The 21470-nt window shown below is 38.4% G+C and overlaps 1 protein-coding gene across 5 annotated transcripts in view; it reads right to left on the bottom strand.

The window, feature by feature from the left end:
* ADCY2 (adenylate cyclase 2) overlaps positions 1–21470 on the bottom strand; it is a 430631-nt gene that overhangs the window by 349913 nt on the left and 59248 nt on the right. The gene's annotated exons all lie outside the window — the stretch shown is intronic.

Genomic DNA, 21470 nt, shown 5'->3' with positions numbered 1-21470 from the left:
ACACCCAAAGGGAAGAGGCCTAGAAGAAGCCAGTTCCCAGTGTTTAGGGCACATACATGTTCCAGGGCTACATTTTGACTCTCTTCCTGAGTCCCTGAGGAGTGTCAGGCTCTGTTGACCACTCTGGCATCGCCAACTCCCCACACTTTCCTCACAGGACACCGTTTTCCTCCTACCTCACTGGCTGCTCCATGTCCTCCCACAGCGATGTCCAGGCGTGGGGGATCCACCAAGCCTGGCCTGTGGGCTGGGTCTTCTCCACCCATGCCGGCTTCCTGGGGGGTCTCACCCAGTCACCCAGCCCCAAGCTCCAACATTCATACTTTTTTTTTTACCCCCATCCAGATGTCTCCTACTAAATATGGAACAAGCTTTAGCAGATTCATTGAATGTGGAGAATTTTTTCAGTGCTAAAATGGGTTTTCAAGAAGTACTTTTAAAGTTCCTGGGCTTACAGTGATACCAGAAGTGTCAGAGCACAGGAAGATGCGGTATTTCTTTTCGTGCTGTCACTGTCTGTCTCCTCCTCTCTGATATTATTAGTACCAACGGGTTGAAAAACTATGGTGAACTTCAAAAATGAGTTCTCATTAAATACATTATTCATATATGAGAAGATTTTTTTACTTAGAAGAATGTATATATTAGAAGTATGACATCTCCACTTGGCTGTTCCAAAGTCCACTCAGACTTTAGATCTCCAAAATATCCTTGAAGCTTTCTCCCTCGAACTCAGTCCCGCCACAGTCTCCTCATTTCGGAAAGGAGTGCAGGCTTCTGCCCTTCTCCAAAGCCTGGGAGCTGCTCTTGACTTTGCCTCACCCTTCAAATCTCATTCAACAAGTCACGCTTGTTCTCCTTTAAAAATACATCTCACCAGGTGCGGTGGCTCATGCCTGTAATCCTAACACTTTGGGAGGCTGAGGCGGGTGGATCGCCAGAAGTCAGGGGTTCGAGACCAGCCTGGCCAACGTGGCAAAACTCCGTCTTTACTAAAAATACAAAAATTAGCCAGACGTGTTGGCGCGTGCCTGTAATCCCAGCTACTTGGGAGGCTGAGGCAGAAGAATCTCTTGAACCTGGGGGACAGAGGTTGCAGTGAGCCGAGATGGTGCCGTTGCACTCCAGCCTGGGCAACAAGTAAGAAACTCTATCTAAGAAAAACAAAAACAAAACAAAAAACTCAAGTTTCTCCCTGTCCTCCAGCACAGGACCTCTCCCTGCTCCTGACTTCACATCCGCCCTCTCCATTCTCCAGACCATGGATACAGTGACCCCTCAGAGGAGATTCAGGACTTGTTCGCCTCATTGCTGCCCACTTGGGATTTTCTCTTTACTTCTGATCTTCTTTGCACTTCCGGTCTTTGCATTTCTGGTTTTCTCTTCATATCCGTGCTCCGCACTTCACCTATGTGCTGGAGAAGCAGCTGTCAGAACTGGCCAATGGGTTCCTTTCCATGTTGGGTTCCTTTCCATGTTGGCTTCCGATGGGGTTTCCCACCAGAGGCCCAGGCAGGAGGTGGGAGGACACCCCTGCTGGGTCACCCAGGCCAGCGACTCTCCCGCCAAAGCCACGCCTCCCGGGAGCTCTCTGGAGGCTTGTGGCCCAGGTCCAGGGATACCCTTCCCCACTCAGGCTAGGCTGGTAACAGCTGCCCATTGTGGCTGGCCTGGGGGCCGCATCATCCGAGTTATTTTCTCTTAAACTGGCCTAGGCCTTGTTAACACCGGCTTCATTAACACTTTCCAACCACCCCACCAGAGAGGTGTTATCTATTTCCATTAGGATCCCAGTTGATACGTGAATTCTTGTACAATCCACTAGCCACTTCCCAGTGTGCTTACAGTAAAACCCAAGCTTCTTTCTTTCCACTACCTCCACAAGCTACAAAACCTGGCTCTGCCACCCCTGTCTTGCACTTCTCCTCAGGGGGTCTCTCTGCCCGGCTCAGTGGCCTTTTATTCATTCCTTTAGCAGTCTCCTCGCCGGGTTTCTTTGATATCTTCTGTCTGGAAAATTGTCTCCAAAATCCCTTCCAAAAACTGCCACAACCACAACTCTTAAGCCTTGCTTCTTTTCAGCCTTCAGATTTCTGCACCATTTCATCTCCTTAAGAGCATTGTCCAGTACACTCCCACTCCCACATCAGATCCTTTTGACTCCCTATTACAGCATCTTGTTAATCTCCTTCAGAGCACTCCCATTTTTCCCTTCATTGCATTATTGCTTTATTTTCTTATATGTTTGTGAGCACCATAAAGCAGGGCCAAGTCTATCCTTGTATGCAGTATCTTCGTGAGAAAGCTCTGTACCTAGCTTCCTACATGTTCAATCTTGCTTTGTTCAACAAATGAGTTAATGAATAGATTGAGAATGTAAAGTTAAGTAAGTAAGAGCTCTGGCTTCTGGTTAGAATGCAATTACCTGTAAAGAGCATTGTTCCCAGCCTATCACAAAGAAAAAGCATGATAACTTACAAATTCATATCATTCCTTGAACTCTTCAGAGAGCTGAGGTCACAGCAATGAACTGGCCTAAAATCTTAAGAAAGACAGGTGCTTCCCAGGGGAGAATGGCATGAATACTGACTCATTTGTGGCTGAATGAATGGAAGACAGGGCCACCATGCAGGCAGGTAAGATGTCAGCTGCAACTTTAATGAACTGCTAAGACCAAGGGCTAGCCTGAAAGGAGAGAACCCTGGGAATTGAGATGCAAGAAGAGCACATTCCTGTTTACAGGCTTTTCTCCACAGGCCTCCACCAAGCATTCATAAGAAAGGTTGGGAGCTAGAACAGAGAGAGGTTGAAATCTCTCCTGATAGTTCAAGTCAGGGAGAAGAGAATGCCTACCACTGCAGAAAGGAAACAGAGGACTGACCTTTCTCATGTAAAGGCCTTAAATTGCTAAGAAAAGGCATGATACCCTGTCATTCCCAGGGTGCAGGTGAAGATCTACTACACCTGGGAGAAAGGTAAAGGTATTTTAAAAGAGCCCTCTGATATGATATGGATATTTGTCCCCTCCAAATTTCATGCTGACATTTGATTCCCAATGTTGGAGGCAGGGCCTAGTGGGAGGTGTTTGGGTCATGAGGGTGGGTTCCTCAAAAATAACTTGGTGCAGTCCTCGAGATAATGAGTGAATTCTTGTCCTATTAGTTCCCACCACAGCTACTTGTTCAAAAGAGCCTGGCACCTCCCCCAACTCTCTCTTGCTTCTGTCTCACCATGTGATGTCTGCACATGCTGGCTCTCCTACTCCTTCCGCCATGTTGGAAGCAGCTGGAGGCCCCCACCAGAAGATGTGGGTGCCATGCTTCTTGTACATCCAGCAGAATCATAAGCCAAATAAACTTATGTTTTTTACAAAATACTCCGCCTCAGGTATTCCTTTAGAACAACATAAATGGACTTTGACACCCTCTATGTCTGGGGAAGGGGCAGGAAGGCATCCTGTGTCCAGATTATAAGAATGTGCCTTATGCTGGGGGAGGTGCAGGACCACTGAGAAACCCATCCCAGGCTTCCGGGAACACAGAGGCTGTCTATTACTGAGGCAAGGCCAGTACAACAGAGAATCCCCCTCCTCTGAGACCCACTACTGGGCTTGCAAGTCTGAGTAACAAGTAGGAGCAGTGTATAAACCAACTCAGGAAGGGCAGGAGTAAACACAGAGACCCTCTCTGGGGGAAAGGGTACACAGGAGAAGCCTAAAGCTGAGAGTGGAGCAGGAACCAGTATAACACTTTAAAAACTCACCAACCAACAAATCAGAACACACCCTAAGGACAAGTTAAAGTTAGAGAATGTGGTGTACTGAAGTTGCAAGACAAAACCCAAACCAAGCAGAATTCTTAGCAAGATTGATTCAGTCCTCCATAACTAACAGCCTAGCTGAAGGAGAGGTATGCTAATTTCTAGGCATAAATTTGATCTGTCTCAGTCTCTGCTGTCCTATTCATAAAGCCTAACATTCAAACAAAAATTATGAGACACATAAAAATGCAAGGGAAAATGAATTGATAAAAGATAAACCATATATATATATACTTGCATATATATATATGCATATTTCCCTTGCATCATATATTGTATATGTATATCAGAAAGGGAATTTAAAATGTCTATGATTAATATATTAAAGACTACTGGAAAAGGTAGGCAAAATCCATAAACATATGGACAATTTCAGCAGCCATAAGAGAAAAATTAAAATGCTAGAAATAAAAATTTGAAAATAGAGTTTAAGAAGCCTTTGATAGATTCACGCGTGGATTCAAGAAAGTTTAGATAAGAATCAGTGAAATCAAAATAGGTTAATCAAATTAATCCTGTGTGAGCACAAGGAAAAGAAAGCCAGAGAAAAACAAATAGAACATTGCATTCCAGAGTTGTGCAACAATACCAAGCAGCCTAACCTATGTGATCAGAATCCCATAAGGAAAAGACAGAAAGAATGGGACAGAAGAAATAATAGCTGAGAATTCTTCTACAAATAATGAAATATGTCAAGATGTAAATCCAAACAAGAAGCTCAGAGAAAACCAAGTTGGATAAGTGAAAATACAATGAAATAAAATCCAAACACATCAATTTCAAGCCACTGAAATTCAAAACAAAAAAAGACAACAAAAACAAAAAGAGGCCTCCAGGGAAGGTGAAAATACATTACAGAGGGAGGAACAAAGAGAAGAATTACACCTGACTCCTTGTTAGACACTATGTAAGAACATAAACAATGGAGTAGCATCTTTAAAATATTGAAGAGAAAAAGCTGTCAAATCAGAATATATACAGAAGAAAATGTCTCTCAAATTGATGGAAAAATGACACTTTTTTTTTCAGACAAGCAAAACATATAGAACTTATCACCAGCACAGCTACAGTACAGAAACTTGGATCTACACAAACAAATGAAGATCTCCAGAAATAAAGTAAATGTAAAATATATAATCATAAACATATTTTTACCTTTTAAAATAATTCTAAAATATAATTTATTTTATCATACAAAGATAGCCACATATTGTAGATTTGTAGCATAGGTAAAAATAAGATATATAAAAATAGCACAAAAATGGGAGGGGGAAATTGGGAGTATATTGTTATAAGTGCCTTAAATGCATATGAAGGGAAATAAAATTATTTAAAGGTAGACTATAATTAAGTGTATCCACCAAAAATGTTAAGAGGTATAAATAATAAGCCAAAAGGGGGGATTTTTTAAAATCATTAAAAATAATCAAGAAACAGGCAGATAGGACTTTTAAATGCCAAATGAACATAAGAACAAATAGAAAACAGTTACCAAAATTGTAGTCTTTAACCTTTCCAATAATTATGTCACTCTAAAATGGTTAGACACACTAATTAAAAGCCAGACAGATTGGATAAGAAAGTAATACCCAACATGATGTATGCTGTCTATAAGAAACTCAGTTTAAATATAAAGACATTGATAGGGTAAAAGTTAAAAAATTTAAAAAAAGATAAACCCTAATTGAAAGAAAACTAGAGTGGCTATATTTTGTCAGACAAAGTATATTTTGGAATGAGGAATATTATTAATAATAAAAAAGGACATTACTTACTGATAAAAGAGCAAATTCATGAAGAAGGCATAAGAAACAAACATGCATGCACTTAGCAACACAGCTTCAAAATTCATAAAGCAAAAGCTATAGATCATCTTCAAATAAACTCAAATCATAGTTGGAAAAATCAACACCTCTGTCTTAATAATTAATATATTAAGTAGACAGAAAATCAGTAACGAGGAGAAACCTGAAAAAACACCATCAACCAACTTACCCTAATTCCTTTACAGAACAATTCATCCAATAATGGTAGACTATACTTTCTTTCTTTAATTACCAATGGAAGCAATATTCATCAAAATAAAATATGTTCTGGGCCATTAAAGTATATATATATTTGTATACACACACACACATATATACATAGTAGTTTTTAAAACTGTATATACATAGTCTAATATACAATTATATAGTCTAACGTATATAATATATAATATATGCATATATTAATTGTAATATATGTATATAATTTCATATAATTAGTTATAATTAAAACTATAGTCTAATTTATATTGTCTAATACATATATTACATAATACGTACTTTGTGCTTTCACTACAATCCATGAAAAAGCCATCTATGAAAAAAGGAATAAAAATAATTCTAAAAGAACTAAACAAAATGTAGAAAGAAAGAAGCTGAGATGTATGCAGAAATAACAAGTGAGCCCTGAGAGACAAAAACACTAAAGAATCTGTATATTGAATTACAATCAACAACCACTATCCTAGTCACATTTGACGAAATTCTAGAGGCATGTCCATAAAAATTACCACAACACAGCAACACCACTAGCAGTTGTGCTATTTATTGTTCTCTAAGGTCTAGGCAAACCAATGAGATGATAAAAAAAATCATGAGATAAAACTATTGGAAAGTCAATGAAGACTTATCTTTTCAGAATACTAACCAAAATAAGTGAACAAGTTTTCAAATAAATAAAGTTAAGTTGGCCAATTATTTAAAATATGCACAAAATTAATAATATCATTGATGACAGAAAATTTGGGTAAAATTTCCTCATGCAAATTTTGAGAATAACATGGGTCTGGAGAGAAACAGAATGAAAACCTATAGAAAGTACATATAGAAAACAATGAACCCGCATTGTATATGTATGCATATATATGTATGTGTGATGCATGTATGTGTGGTGTGTGGCGAATGTGTATGTTGTATGGGTGTGCATGTATGATGTCTGTGTAAAGATTTGGGTTTAGAAGTCACTCCAGGCAGAAGCAGGAGGTTGGAACAATAACCACATTTTGCAGTGATTTCACAGGAAGGTTTCAAACCCAGAGGGATTTCTCCTCAGCCCTGAGAGCATGAAATTAAACAGAACATTGCAGCTGAGATGACGGGGACTCTGCTCTCTTTGCAGCGAGGGAAGGGGCCAGCACTCCAGGAAAGAGCTGCCCATGGACAGCGTCACCCAACAAAGTCTCCCATTCTGTACACAAGAACCCGTCACATCATCCTATACTGAGAGCCTTACCAAATCAGAAAAAAAGAATGAGTAAATAAAAAAAATAAATAAAAAGTTTCACTGTGTTCTTATATAGGAAGAGTTATTATTGTGAATTTGTTATTATTCCCAAATTAACTTTTAGCTGTCTTGCAATGGCAATAAAACTTATAAAGGAATTTGGAGAAAAATGTTTCTCAAGTGACCCATGAAAAATAAACTAGAATGAACGGCAAAAAAACCATAGAATAATAAGAAAGGATTTGAAATGTCAAACATCAGAATAGGATAAATGAAATAAAACTAAAGCCAAAGCTTAAAAAAAATGTGCAAGCTCTTTCTCCTAGAAATAGCACTTACAGAATTTTATTCTATGAAATGATCTGGGAGATATATATATAAAACATATATATACTCTCTCTCTCTCTCTCTCTCTATATATATATATATAGGCAGGTTTAGAAAAAGACTGGAAGTTAGGTGACGCACAATAAAGGACTGTTAGGTTATGACAAATAGGATAGAGCCATTCATGTCAGAAGAATATTATTAAGATTATCATCTATAATGAATAGAACATTAATCATATATTATAAATAAATTTTGTGATCACAGTTTTAAATGTATAAAAATGAATGTACTCATACAGTCACACATATTGTATAAAGCAGAAACTACTGCGTCTTAACACTAAAAAATTACTAGTACTTAGGAATGGCTGGTTAGATAATTGGTCATTTTATTTTTTTAATGTTGGTCTTTTGCCTGGGTTATAAATTTTCTGCAAAAAAGCCTAGGTTACATTTATAATCAAGAAATAAATGAATGCTACTTATTAAAGTTCCCAGAAAATGGAAATTGTCATAAAAGTAACCACTCACTTAGGGCTACATTACTCTAATAAAGTAAAGAAGAAGGCAGATTTGACCACTCTTCTGCCTTGACCTTGTAAGGACAATATGGGTTAATCAAATACTGTGGAGTGATACAGCTTTGGCATGAATTTACAAGGCTGTTGAAAAATTACATCATAACCTTTCCAGGACATGAAATACTCAAACATTTTTTGAAGGTGTTATTTAAACAGTCATTTTAGCATTTGGTTTCCAATGACTTGAAAACATGAGGAGTTTAAATGTCTGGCCTGAAGTCACAAAGTAATAGAGTTTTTTCAATAGAGTGAATTCACAGCCTCTATGCCCTTGCCTTTTATGCTAACTTCTAGACCTGGCAGATAAATAGGAAGGTTTTAGCTAAGCAGCAAGATACAAATTCAGAGCAATAATTTCCCACCCACCCACCATTAGCCTCTTCCTTTTTCAGCTAACAAACTTTTGTGATTGGTGACATAGTATTAACCAAATTTTATAATCGCAAAAAAATTAATAATTATACTCCATAAAACTGAAAAAAACAATCACAGAATCACACCTTCAGTGGCAATACAAATGAATATATTTGATCTATCATTTAGCTCTCAAATTGATAAGAAATATGCCCAAATTATTTAAGAATGCTTTTTCTTCTCTCCTACTGGGCAGCTTTTCTTTAGGAATGTCCTGGCCTAGCCAAGTCCATCACTGTTCTTTCCTCAAAGAGCACTTCACAAAGAGTCCTTCATTCATATATTCACACCTCATTTTCTGTAAGTCTCTCATGCCCTGTCTGCGATTTTAATTCCAATATCATCCCATCCCATCAAATCTGATCCTTCCCGAGTATGTTCTTCAAAAGGCTACTGATTTATTTGCTCTATTTCTGATTAAACTGAGATCATACAAACTTATAAGGAAGGGATTGATTTTTTTAAATTCTTCTCCTGAAGGACAACTATAACAGTCTCTATAATCAATACCACACACAGATCACTCATGGATATTTTTATAACATTTAAAGAAAATGGGAAGTTAATTTGACTGTTCTTCTTATGGAATTATGGTTTACAAACCAGTAGTTTTTCTTTTCATTTTATTTGCATAAAGTGGCGAGATTTTTGTTAATCTACATTCATTCTTATCTGGACTTCTCTCGAGCAATTTGCACTATCATTTAACCAACTGAAATGTCAGGATGAAGTTCTAGAAAAACTATTTCCCAATATGCATTAGAAAACATCATTAAGGAAATATCCATGCAGCAATGATTTATTTCATCATATGCCCTTTCCTCTAAGAGACTATAGAGAGAGAGGAATACGACAGTCTTCTAAAGGAGTTTTAAATACAAATGAATGTAAAAATAAAAGTGTTTCTTTGAAAATTCCACTTATTTTTGTTAGAAAGATCCTATAAATTATTTCCTTCTCCACAAAAGCCATTTATCAGGAAACACTGCCAAAGCACAGAATTTTTTCCAGAGGCAGAAATCTGAGGATTCAAAGTTGGATTAAAAAGTCATAAGAACTCTGAAGGCCACTTAGCACAAGTTGCACATATGCACAAAACGGCCCGCCCGTCCATGGTCACGTGGGGACCCTTCTCCATGGCGGTCAATGCTGACAGTAATCACCAAAGCTTCCTGGACACTAAGCACTTGTCAGGACTCGTGCACCCTGCAGAGAAAGGGCAATTGCCTGGAAGTGTAGAAGAGGGAGCTTGGATAAAAACATAGTTGGCTGATGCCTCAAGGGCTATCAGCATCCAAGAGTTCTGCTTCTCTGTAAGTTATGAACATGTTTGTTGCCATTGTTGTTTTAAGGGGCAAGATAGCTGAGCGGTTAAGAGCACAGGTTCAAAGCCACTATCTGGGTTAGCAGCCTGGATTTGTCATGAACTGGCTGGCATTTGGGCAATTCACTTAAGCTCTCTCTTATCTCCAAACAAGGGCTGGTGCTTGTCCACTTACAATGGGGTTACATCCCGATAAGCCCATGGTAAATTGAAAATATCCTAATTCAAAAATGCGTGGCTGACCAGGCTGATCAGGATGCTGGCACTGCCCAGCATCATGAAGGAAGGATGGTTTCTACTAAATGCACACCACTTTAACACCATCATGAAGCTGAAAAATCCTAATTCAGGAACTGTCTGTGCCTCATGGGGTGGGTGTGAGGATTGAGCAAGTAAAAGTCCTCCATGAGAATGCTGTCGGGCACACAAAAGCATGGTGTGTGTGTTACTTGCTATTATTTTTTTTCATTCCTTAAATTACAGTTGGCCCTGATTCAACTTGAAATGATGTGGACTCTATTATTTACATTTTTACCTTGAAAATACAGTCAAGAGAAACTCATTAAATTCACCAGCCTCCTTAAATGATGGGCTCTAGCAGCCAGTCTGTGGCTTCCTAGGGGGACTGTGGTGTTTTCCCTTCTCTTCCAAATGCTCATTGCAAGGTAGGATAGCACAGTGGTTAGAGACAGAGGCTCTAGAGCTGGCCTGGCAGGGCTTAAAAGCAGGCTCTGCCATGCACTGGCAGTGTGGCCTTGGCAAAGCACTTAACACCTTGTGCCTCGGTTTCACCTGTAAAAAGGGGTGCTGATATCACCTTTCTCACTAGAGCTGCTGAAATGAATAAATAAGTTAATGTGTAAGGGATCTAGGGCGGGTTGGGCACATAGAAAATGCTCTGTAGATATTAGTTGCTATGTACAAACAAGTCTGGAACTATATGAATAAAAATAAAAATAATATTCCACAGGCCACCACATGAGGTTATAACAAAAAGAAAACTTGGAGGCATATCTGGAGGATTTTACTAAGAAAAAAATATACAAGATATAGCTGAAGTTAATATTCAAAGCAGTCATAGATAAACATTTGTCTTATATTGCTAATAATTTATCATAGCAGCAGTAATAAAGAATTTCATCTTAAAGTGTTTTACTCATTATGGCACCTAATAAAGATTCTTAGTTCTAAAAGGAGGAAAAGCTATTTCAAAGAGGTAGGACTCATAGAGTTGGCGTCATCTGGAAGGTAGAAAATAGACTTTTTATTTTCTAAGATTTTCTCCAATGACATATCAATGAAGAATGTCTGGATGTCTATGATCTTCTTTCCCCAAATTTCATTGACCTTTCAGTAAGCATAGGTCAAAAAACATGCAAATGTAACACCCCCTCTTCAGTGAAACTCTCTGGGCAAGCCAGCCAGCCCCATTACACATATTCTAAGCTAAGAGAAAGGAGGATTTATTCCAAAATAATTTAGAACTGGTATATATTTATAGATCTATCTATACATACACATATGTAAAATTTCATTGAGCTGTAAAACTGTCATCCTAACATTCACACACTTTGCAGCATATAAGTAACACTTCAGTAAAAATAAAAACATGGTAATTAAAAAGGATCTGAGTAGCTTCTATCTGAAAAACCATAGGTGTCTGCATTCTCAGGGACTTCATCCCAAATACACCTTATACCTGCTCTGCAGAGCCTCTACCAATAGCTTGCAACACCTGTGCACGCGCTGTGAATCAAAGAAGCACAGAGTTAGACGGAGGCTTGTGAAGGGATTTAGGGACAGGAGAAAATGAAACTAACAGCCTGGAGAAAGTGGCTTACTTCGAACTACAAGGAAGGTGGATACTGACTCTGCTTTAATGTGGAGCTTACTGGACTTAGGAAGCATCCATATGGGATGTGAGAAAAAAGACTCAGGAGGGAGCACTCCCAGGTGTCTGACCCAGGCAACTACAGACCTCCAGCTGACATTATGTGAGATGAAGGAGACCATATGAAGGAAGTTCCCTTTAGAAGGAAAGATAATGATATGGTTTGGCTGTGTCCCCACCCAAATCTCATCTTGAATTGTAGCTCCCATAATTCCCACGTGTTGTGGGAAGGACCCAGTGGGAGATAATTGAATCATGGTGGTGGTTCCCCCATACTGCTCTTGTAGTAGTAAGTCTCATGAGATCTAATGGTTTTATAAGGGGAAACCCCTTTCGCTTGGCTCTCATTCTCTCTTGCCTGCTGCCATGTAAGACGTGCCTTTCGCCTTCCACCATGATGGTGAGGCTTCCCTAGTCACATAGAACTGTGGGTCCATTAAAAATTACCCAGTCTTGGGTCTTTATCAGTCTCTTTATCAGCAGTGTGAAAATGGACTAATAAAGATCATAAATTTAATTCTGTGACATTAGTTCGACATCCAAAGGGATATCAAGATTTTAATCAATTTAATATTGTCAACACAATATCCCATCAACTTCTCACACCTAAAATCTCCTCTTACCACCACCTACTCTTGTCATTTAGATTTGGTCATTTTGACTCCTTCACATCCAATGTTCAATCAACTACTTTTTTGACTGCATATCGAGTGTAACAGAGAGCCCTGCACCCCACCCCAGCTCTGGTCCATGCCCTAAGCTGAGGTGAACTGATGTTATTGGTTCCCCTTATCTACTGCTGCATAACAAGCTACCCGCAATCTAGGTGGCTTCAAACTGCAATGGTTATCTCACAATTTTGCGGGTTAGGAATTGGGCAGGGCCAAACTGGGAGAACCTATTGTTCCATGTGACATTGCCGTAGGTCAGTAGATGGCACTCTGACCTATGGTTTGGCTGGTCTGGATGGTCCAGAACAGCTTCACTCACATGTTTGGCACCTTATAGGATGGGTGGAAAGAGGCACTCAGCTGAGACTCTGAATCAGAGCTCCTGCCCTTCAGTATGGCGCTCTCAGTGTAATCAGACAACTTACACAGCAGCGCAGAGCTCCGAGAGAGAGAGAGAGAGACAGAGAGAGAGAGAGAGAGAGTGTGTGTGCTGGAGGACAACAGGCAAGGTGCATGCCTGATCTGACCCAGCTTCAGCCCTCAAACAGCTTACAATGAAGAGGAAAGGGTAGACGACACACACACAAAATACACAGGATATTTTGGGGAAGTAACTAGTACCAACAGAAAAATAAAATGAATCTACAGTTTGTAGAATGAACTTCCTAAAAAACTATTGATTTATGCCATTTCTCTATTCGAAATCTCCAATGGCTTCCCTTGATACCAAATAAAATACAAACTTACTTGGGTGTTATATAAGACGCACCAAAATACAGCAGCCAAAATGGAGAACGCAGGACCCGTCCCCTAAGTCATCCTCCATTGCTTTCTTTGTAGCTTTGCTGTTGCTGTTACTTCCCCCAGCATTTGTCCTTTCTTCCTGTGATCCTATCCCACCTTTTAAACCACTGTCTCCAAGAAACATTTTTAATCTTTCAATCAAATTAATTCTCTTTCTCCTTTCAACCGCCATGAATTTTTCTGGAGGGTAAGAGTAAATAATTTTATATTTTCTTTACTATGTTATTATAGAGACATTTACATGCTTAGCACATTCCTTTTCAGGACGATCTCATTCTTTTTTTTTTTTTTATCTATCACCTTGTGCTCTCAGCATAAGCCCATCCATGTGATGAATGAGAAACAACAGTACAGCTTCAAGTTGAAAAATCTGAGCTTTGGAATTGAACTGATCTGGGTCTACATCTGAGCCCCAACAGCAAAGAGCTTGATTACACCACCTCTTTGGGTGACAGTCCCCTCAAGTGCAAAGGAGAGGACTTATAATAATTACTTCACAAGGGTAAAAAAGAAACACATCCCAGGCCTGTGGTGAGCACCACTACACCGCATGCACCACAGAACGATTGTTCTTTTTGTCCTCCTCATGACTGTGTAATGGACACTGAATAAATCCTCACAGAATTGAGGGGCAGTGTTAGCAGAGACACAATGATAGCATGAAGATTTTAAAAGACGTTAGCAGTCCTTTGATGTGGGGAAACCAAAAAACAATGGCATGTAATAGGCATAGGTACTGTATTTGGTTTCAAAAGCCAATTTTATAGGCATGTTTATTCAAACAACTTTTTTAAGAAAACACTATTGCTATTGACTCCAAGGAAAACATCAGCCAACATCAGTTCATTTGAACATCAGTTCAAAATGAACATCACTTTCAAAAAAAATAAATAAATAAATAAATAAATCTCAAGTTCATGGACAGCCCAAACCTATCCAAGTATCACAAAGCCCTCCATGCCACTCCCCTTTCTGACGCATCTCTGGAATTCATCCCCTCTCCTTTCAGGCTTGCTGCATCAGCTAGGGAGGTCTCATCTGCTCAACCCCTTCATTCTCTGGACACTGCAATATCCTCTCAGAAGGAATCCACCCTGCTAAGGACAAGGGCCACAGATACCAATCAATTTATTTAATGTCTATTTTCTAATCCAACCCACACACGTGATCAAATAGGGAAACCTGCCTAACAGAGAATTGTTATTTACACCACGAATGAGCACCTGACACTCAAAAAGAACTAAAATAAAGCAAATCACATACTAAAAATACACTGGATATAATGTCACCACCTTAACAATTCAAAAGGTAGTTCCAAATCTTTAGGTATTTTTGGTAATAACTGCCATCAGTTACTATTATTGTCTTAAAAGTTTTCCTTAATAAAATGTCAAATGATTTAATTTTTGGTAGCTATGTTTAACACTCTGCATTTTTTAATAATGAGAGGAAGTATTTCCTGTAAGAGATATGAAGTGTCAATTACATTACTTATTAAGTTTAGTCAATGTCAAGAAGATAGCAGTATTGGGAATGCCATTTAATCAAGAAATTAAAACTTGGCGACTGACCTAGCATTATCAATCAGTGGCTGAAAAACACAATTTGGGGACTGACATGTTTATTACTTTCATCTGCCAGTATTTTTTAAACATTTCCATTAATTAGTCTGAGAGATTGATGACTCTTTTCCAAGTGTTATTCAACTGCTACTTGAAAATAATAAGGTTAGACGCACTAAGAGACAGTGTTTGGGTTCTTCTGCTGCTGTTAATTAAAACACATTAGGCCTAATCAAATACTCAGGCTGCATTCTGTAGACAACTCCACTTGCTCTATTTAAAGGAGAAAGAGTGAACAGCAATGATCTGCTATCAAAATGTGCAGACACCATAAACCGACCGACAGGAAAAGTGGTCATCCTCACTTCTCACCAACAGATCAAATCATAGACAAGAAAGCAGCCTTGCCCTCCATGGCATTCCTTCTCAGGGAGATTCTGACAATGTTGCAAACTCTCAAGAATGATAGGACTTTTCCTTTAAAGTGTTTTCATTATCATAGATGCTTAAATATGAGATCTAAACAGAAATCATTTTTGTCACTAGCAATCAAGTAATATTTCAAATGTGAGTTCAGAAATAAAACCGAAACATTTTTAAAGTTGCTTGGACAGTGTAACCAGCATTCATCACTCAAATTCACAAGGAAGATTAACTTGAAGATTTATCTAATAAATTTCTACTCCAAAACTGTAAGGAATTTCCTTCTTTAAAACCAAATTTAATTTTTCCATAAAGAGCCCCATACAAAAGAGTGGCTCAATGAAATTCCCAGCTCTTTTTAAAAACATGGTTTGATTGGCTGGGAAACTATGTCGGATTCTAAGATGTGCCAAAGGCACATATGTGGAAACAGAATTATAGCTTCAAGGCAGCTTATAAAATAAATAAAAGCTATGAGAAGGCAAAATATTATACTCAATTATTATGCACTCTGAATGTACCTAAAATGTTGGGATTTGATGCATATCACAATAGGCATCTATAACTACACATTCAGAATGTTCTCTAAAGACAAACTGTGCCATGTGCATTGAGGCGGAGCTTGCCAGTTGCCTCCAGTATTAATCCTTCCCTTCTAGTAAAGAAAAAGAAGCTCATTTCTTTGCTAACTCAGCCAAAGAACTACATTCCCTAGTCCCTTCCCCATAGATACGATCATATGACTAAATTCAGCCAATGAGAGACAGACAGGTCTCTAAGGTTGTAAGGTTTCTTCCTGGAAGTCTCTTTGAAAAGAACAGAGAGAACCCTCGCCCCAGGTGTCATGCCTTGTGGTGGCCTCAGACCAGCTGCCCCTGAGAACATGATGGGAATGGGGGCAGTGGACAGCAAGGAGCCAGGCCTCTGCTGGGCCATGAAGGATCTCTACCAACTCAGGATTCCAAACTCTGGACTCGAGTGATGTGAGACAGAGACAGACTTCTCTCCTATATAAACAACTGTGGCTGAGATTGCTTTTCTTGTAAATGCAGAGGAACCTACTCTCGAATGATAGAAACAAAACTTAAAGAACTTATAATGTCCATCCCCATTTCAGGCCACTCCCATCACCACGTCCAACTACTTGCAAGTTTGTGTCTCCTCCCTGCCCTTTGTCTAAAGGAAGAAAGGCTCAGAATGTTACAATAGTTTCTACATAATCCCATAAGAAATACATACTCATGTGTACAATTCCATGTCCACAAAAAAACAAATTAAGACATTTAGTGTACAAAAAGAAAAAACCAACCCCAAGTGAACCCACATTCAGGTTCTTCTTGACACCTTCATTTTGAAGATTGCTTGTAAGAAACACATCAACCACAGCTACTGAATTAATACCATGCTCCTAGGACATTAAGTATAAATTTCCAAAGATCATAACTCAAGAGTTTTAATTTAGATAACACTGAACATTTACATTTATATTTCAGCTGAAAAAAATTTAAAAAAAAAAACTATAGTAAAAAAGCCAAGTGTATGTTGGCAGCATTTTATCACTGTATATAAAAGCTGCTTGTTTATCCATGGTGGCATGGACCTATAGTCCCAGCTACTTGGGAGGCTGAGGTGGAAGGATCACTTGAGCCCAGGAAGTCAAGGTTACAGTGAGCTGTGATCGCCTCATGGCTCTTCAGCCTGGGCAATAGGGCAAGATCCTGTCTCAAATAAATAAATTAATTAAATGAAAAATGTTGTTTAATTTTTAAATGATCCCTGCTTATCAATTCTGCTAAGTAGAATTTTAGAAGGCACACAGCCCAGCAGATGTAATAGGATTAAATATTCACTTTGCAAAAAAAATGTTTAAAAATTACCTCTTAAACAGCCAGGCACGGTGGCTCATTCCTGTAATCCCAGCACTTTGGGAGGCCGAGACAGGTGGATCACAAGGTCAGGAGATCGAGACCATCCTGGCTAACACGGTGAAACCCCATCTCTACTAAAAATACAAAAAATTAGCCGGGCGTGGTGGCAGTCACCTGTAGTCCCAGCTACTCTGGAGGCTGAGGCAGAAGAATAGCGTGAACCTGGGAGGCGGAGCTTGCAATGAGCCGCGATCGCGCCACTGCACTCCAGCCTGGGCGACAGAGCCAGACTCCGTCTCAAAAAAAAAAAAAAAAAAAATTACCTCTTAAACTGCTAGATAGTTCATTTATTTGACTTATTAAGGTTATATGTTGCTAATGTTATGTGCCATGTCTAGAGGTTTTTATTTTTAATGTACATTACCAAATATACACAACAATAACTATAACCCATTTAATTTTGGAGTTAAGGCAAGAACATACACTGATCCCAACTACTCTTCAAGTTGCCAATACTATTCTTAGAAGAAATTTAGCCATTTCAAGATCGTCACTACTAAACAAGACCCACTGCTTGGAGGCGAGTTACTAGGAAAAGCAAATCTCAAAAGTGTCTTCAAAACGTGAGCTATGGGTTTGATGTTAACCATCAGAATGTGAAATGACAATAAACCTTACATTCACCTGTGCACATCCGTGAAAAGAAACAACAGCTGCAAGACACCCGTGACTATTCTCGTCCTACTTAAACAATCCTTTGAACTGGGTTAGGCAAGTGTTCACTCTGCTCCAGTTCCCTCAATGGGCAGAGAACACTCCAGCACCCTGAGGTCTGCCTGGGCCATGTGACTTGCCGTGGCCAATGCATTGCTAGTGGACTTGATGAAACAGTGGCTTAAATTTGCTTGCAGAATTGGCTTGGTCCTTTTCCTGTGGTCATCCCCCAAGGAACTCCCGGTCCATGGGGAAAACAGAACTATGTCAGAAGATCTGCACCCACCTACAGCCTAGAGTGAGGGCAGCTGACAGTCACCAAATCCCAGCCAACGCACAGATCTGAGTGAAAAACGCATCTTCATGATTTAAGCCATTGGTCTTGGGGCAAGTGGTTGTACAGCATAATTGTGGCAATGGCCACTTGATACACCACCCAAAGTCATTCTGGCCAGTCCCTGGAGTAGCCATCCTAATGAGCAGCCCTCTATCAGCCCTTCTTGTGTGACGTGCCATTACTTCAATCAGAACACTTTTTTTCAGGCTAAAGTCAACCCCACATAACTGCCAAACAGCCCATGTGTTCTTTGTTTTGTGTACTATCGAGTCTTAGGTAAACAGTCTTTGCCATATTGTCTTGACTTCTGTAATTGCCTTACAATTGTGTGATAATGGTGATATCTGTGTTGCATGGTATCAAACTCCCTGTGGGAAGAGACTTTTTCTTGTACTTCTTTTAGACAGCCACAATGTTAGACAGAAACGCCATTAACATATGCCAGCTGGAAATGATTAGAACTTGGGAACGAGAAAGCTGAAGTTCAGAGCAGACTGACAATATCACAGAATACATGTTTTATTTTTCCTAAACGCATATTGGAGGGAAAAATAAAAGAGCATCTCTAAAAATATAAATTATATCTTAGTTAAATATATCTGATCATGATTTGCAAATAACTGCTTTATCTAAATAACTAAGTAACTGCAAGTTAATGCAAGTTAATATTGCTTCCTCATTATACATTACAAAACTGTTCATTATTCTCATTAATAATTTAAAGTATAACATGAACTATTCAAAACTGTTGTATTTGTAAATAAGATAAAGGACTCTATTATTTTTTGGCCCAAAGTTCGTTAATCAAGAATATATTTTTCCCACTCTTTTTCTGTTCTTTTACTTACCATGCTGTTATAATGTAAGCAGCAGCAGAATCCTATCAGAGTACTATCCATTACTCAAGTCTATTCATGACTATTATATACCACCATTCCCCCAGTATCCCTGAGGACATGTAAAACCAAGAAACCTCTACACAAAAGTATGCAGGTCATCATTTAGAATAATACATTTGAGAAATCATACAGGAAATCCAGGGCCAAAAGTGAGGAAACTATGCTTGAAATAAAAGGCATATATTTGTACTGGATTCTACTTTTTTTTTTGTCTGCTATTATTCATCAAATTTTGAGATTTATTTTACTTTTGCAAACATGGTGACTGCCATCCTCACTGATAACAGGACGACATGGTGACTGCAAACACACTGTGTTCTGTTTTACTGATTGCCTCTTACTTCTCAGCTTCAGAGAAAAATGAGGAAGCCTTTTGGTCCCCACTCTTGATTTGAATGGACTACAGAACCGAGGGCCAGAATTCCTTAGCCAATAGGGCATTGGCCTGGATCCTGATCTGCAGGTGTGGGCAACTGTGTGCAAAAATGTTATCCCCTCCATGCCCATTCTCCCCTTTAGGGTGTGACTTTGCATCCCCTCCCCTGAAGAGGTGGAGTCCTTTCCACCACTGCTTGACGCTGGGCTGGCTTTGAATCTTGGGGTAGTCAACAGAAAAGGACAGAAGGAACACAGGTGGCTTCTGAGGCCTTGAATGCGCCTTTCATTCTCTAGGAATCCTGGAAGAGCCTGGAGCCACCTGCTGCAGGAAGAAAGGCCACAGATGGGGCAGACCGGGCTTCGCAGCTGAGGGCACCCCGAGCTCTCCAGCCCCCAGCTAAATAGCAGCTGACCACATGCACAAGGAAGCCCAGCCAGGCCAGAGGAATCACCTGGGAAGCCCGCATGCTTGTTTAACCACTAATTTCTGGAGTGGTTTGTTATAGTACTAAAGCTAACTGATATGGCAGGTTTTCATCCAAAACCTCAATCTATTTCCTAAAACCTGAAGCATCAATGCAGATGAGTATAGTAAATTTCAAGTAGGGACATTCTGTAAAAAATTTCAACATTCTTGGTTCTCAAACTGTCCTGTGCATCAGAACCATCTGTAGAGTTTGTTAAACGCAGATTGCTGGGACCTCCTCTTAAGTTTCTGAGTCAGTTGTTCTGGGGTGGAGCCTGAGAATTTGCATTTCCAACAAGTTCCCAGCTTTTGCTAATCAAGTTATTGGTGTTGGCTCCACACATTGACAATCACTGTTTTCTACAAACAAGTGGAATGAGAATAAAATATTCCCTCCCTTACAAAATCCTATTCTTATAAAACTAGAAGAATAAACACATCTCTTTTAAAACCCCTATTAGAGTAGGAAGTCCTATCAGATTTTAATATAAAAAAGGAATTATATTCATTAAGGAGACATGCTGGGCAACATGAACATTAAACTGGAAAACAATAGATTATTCCTCCTACAGTCATCAACACTTCATGAATTACCCCCAATACAACAGTTTATGATCCTATTTAAAGCTTTTTTAAAAGTGTAAAGAATATGAATCACATTAAATATTACAGCAAGAATAAGCAGTATTTCCATATACAATCAATATTTAAATTTTAAAAATCACAGCAAGTGGAACATTTATTTCTTGAGCCTGATTGCAATAATATTTCAGATAGTATTCATGTTGTTGATGCCATCCATGGTTTATGGAGTGTACACATTTTCATTTCAAGCGTCTTACTTCAATAACTTAAATATATTTGCACTCTCTGAAGCTCTGAGTTTTCCTGGCAGTAATTCCTGACTTTTTTTGAGGCACAGGAAGCTATTTCTATCCAGTCTCCTTCAATCTGTGCATCCAACAGATCATCACTGAACACTGAATCCCTAAAGATATACAATTCTTCAATGTAAATTCATTTCGTTTAAATCAATACCAAATTCATAATTTAGAAAACTGACTTTTACTTTTAAAATGAACATTATTTATTCTGTTTTCATTTCAAACTCATGATTATTAGTCCAATTTAAGGCAGTTTTAAATTTCATTATTTTATAAACTATAAATATAGGTAATGAATAATTTTAAAGCAACTACCATTTTTATATAATAGGACTACTTTCCTTCCTACAGACACTATAAAATAGTTTATCTCAAGGCCTCATTTCTTAAAGATGAAAGTGGCAGATAAAATTTTTATTTACAATTTTAAAATTTAAAATTTAAATTTTTATTTAAAATTTTATTCCTACTATGCTTTCCTAATAACTTATATAGCTTATATATTATATAAATGCATTAATATGTTATAATATATTATGCAATTTTATAACAATGTACATAATACATTATTATAAATATGTAGTGTGCCATTATAATATATTATAATAATGTATAAGAATATATGTGTTATATAATATATAGTATATATCTATATATTTTTATATAATACATACTGTATATCATATATTATAATAACATAATTATGTTAATAATTGATATAACATAAAATGTATGTATTATAATTATATATTTGTTATATAATATATACAGTATATATACACATACCATATGTAATATAACAAATATAGAATTATAATACGTACATTTTATGTTATTAT

Source organism: Pongo pygmaeus, chromosome 4 (genome assembly GCF_028885625.2).
Source record: "Pongo pygmaeus isolate AG05252 chromosome 4, NHGRI_mPonPyg2-v2.0_pri, whole genome shotgun sequence".
Lineage (NCBI taxonomy): Eukaryota > Metazoa > Chordata > Mammalia > Primates > Hominidae > Pongo > Pongo pygmaeus.
The sequence above is the reverse complement of the archived record's forward strand: the minus strand, read 5'-3'. Positions and strand labels throughout refer to the sequence as shown.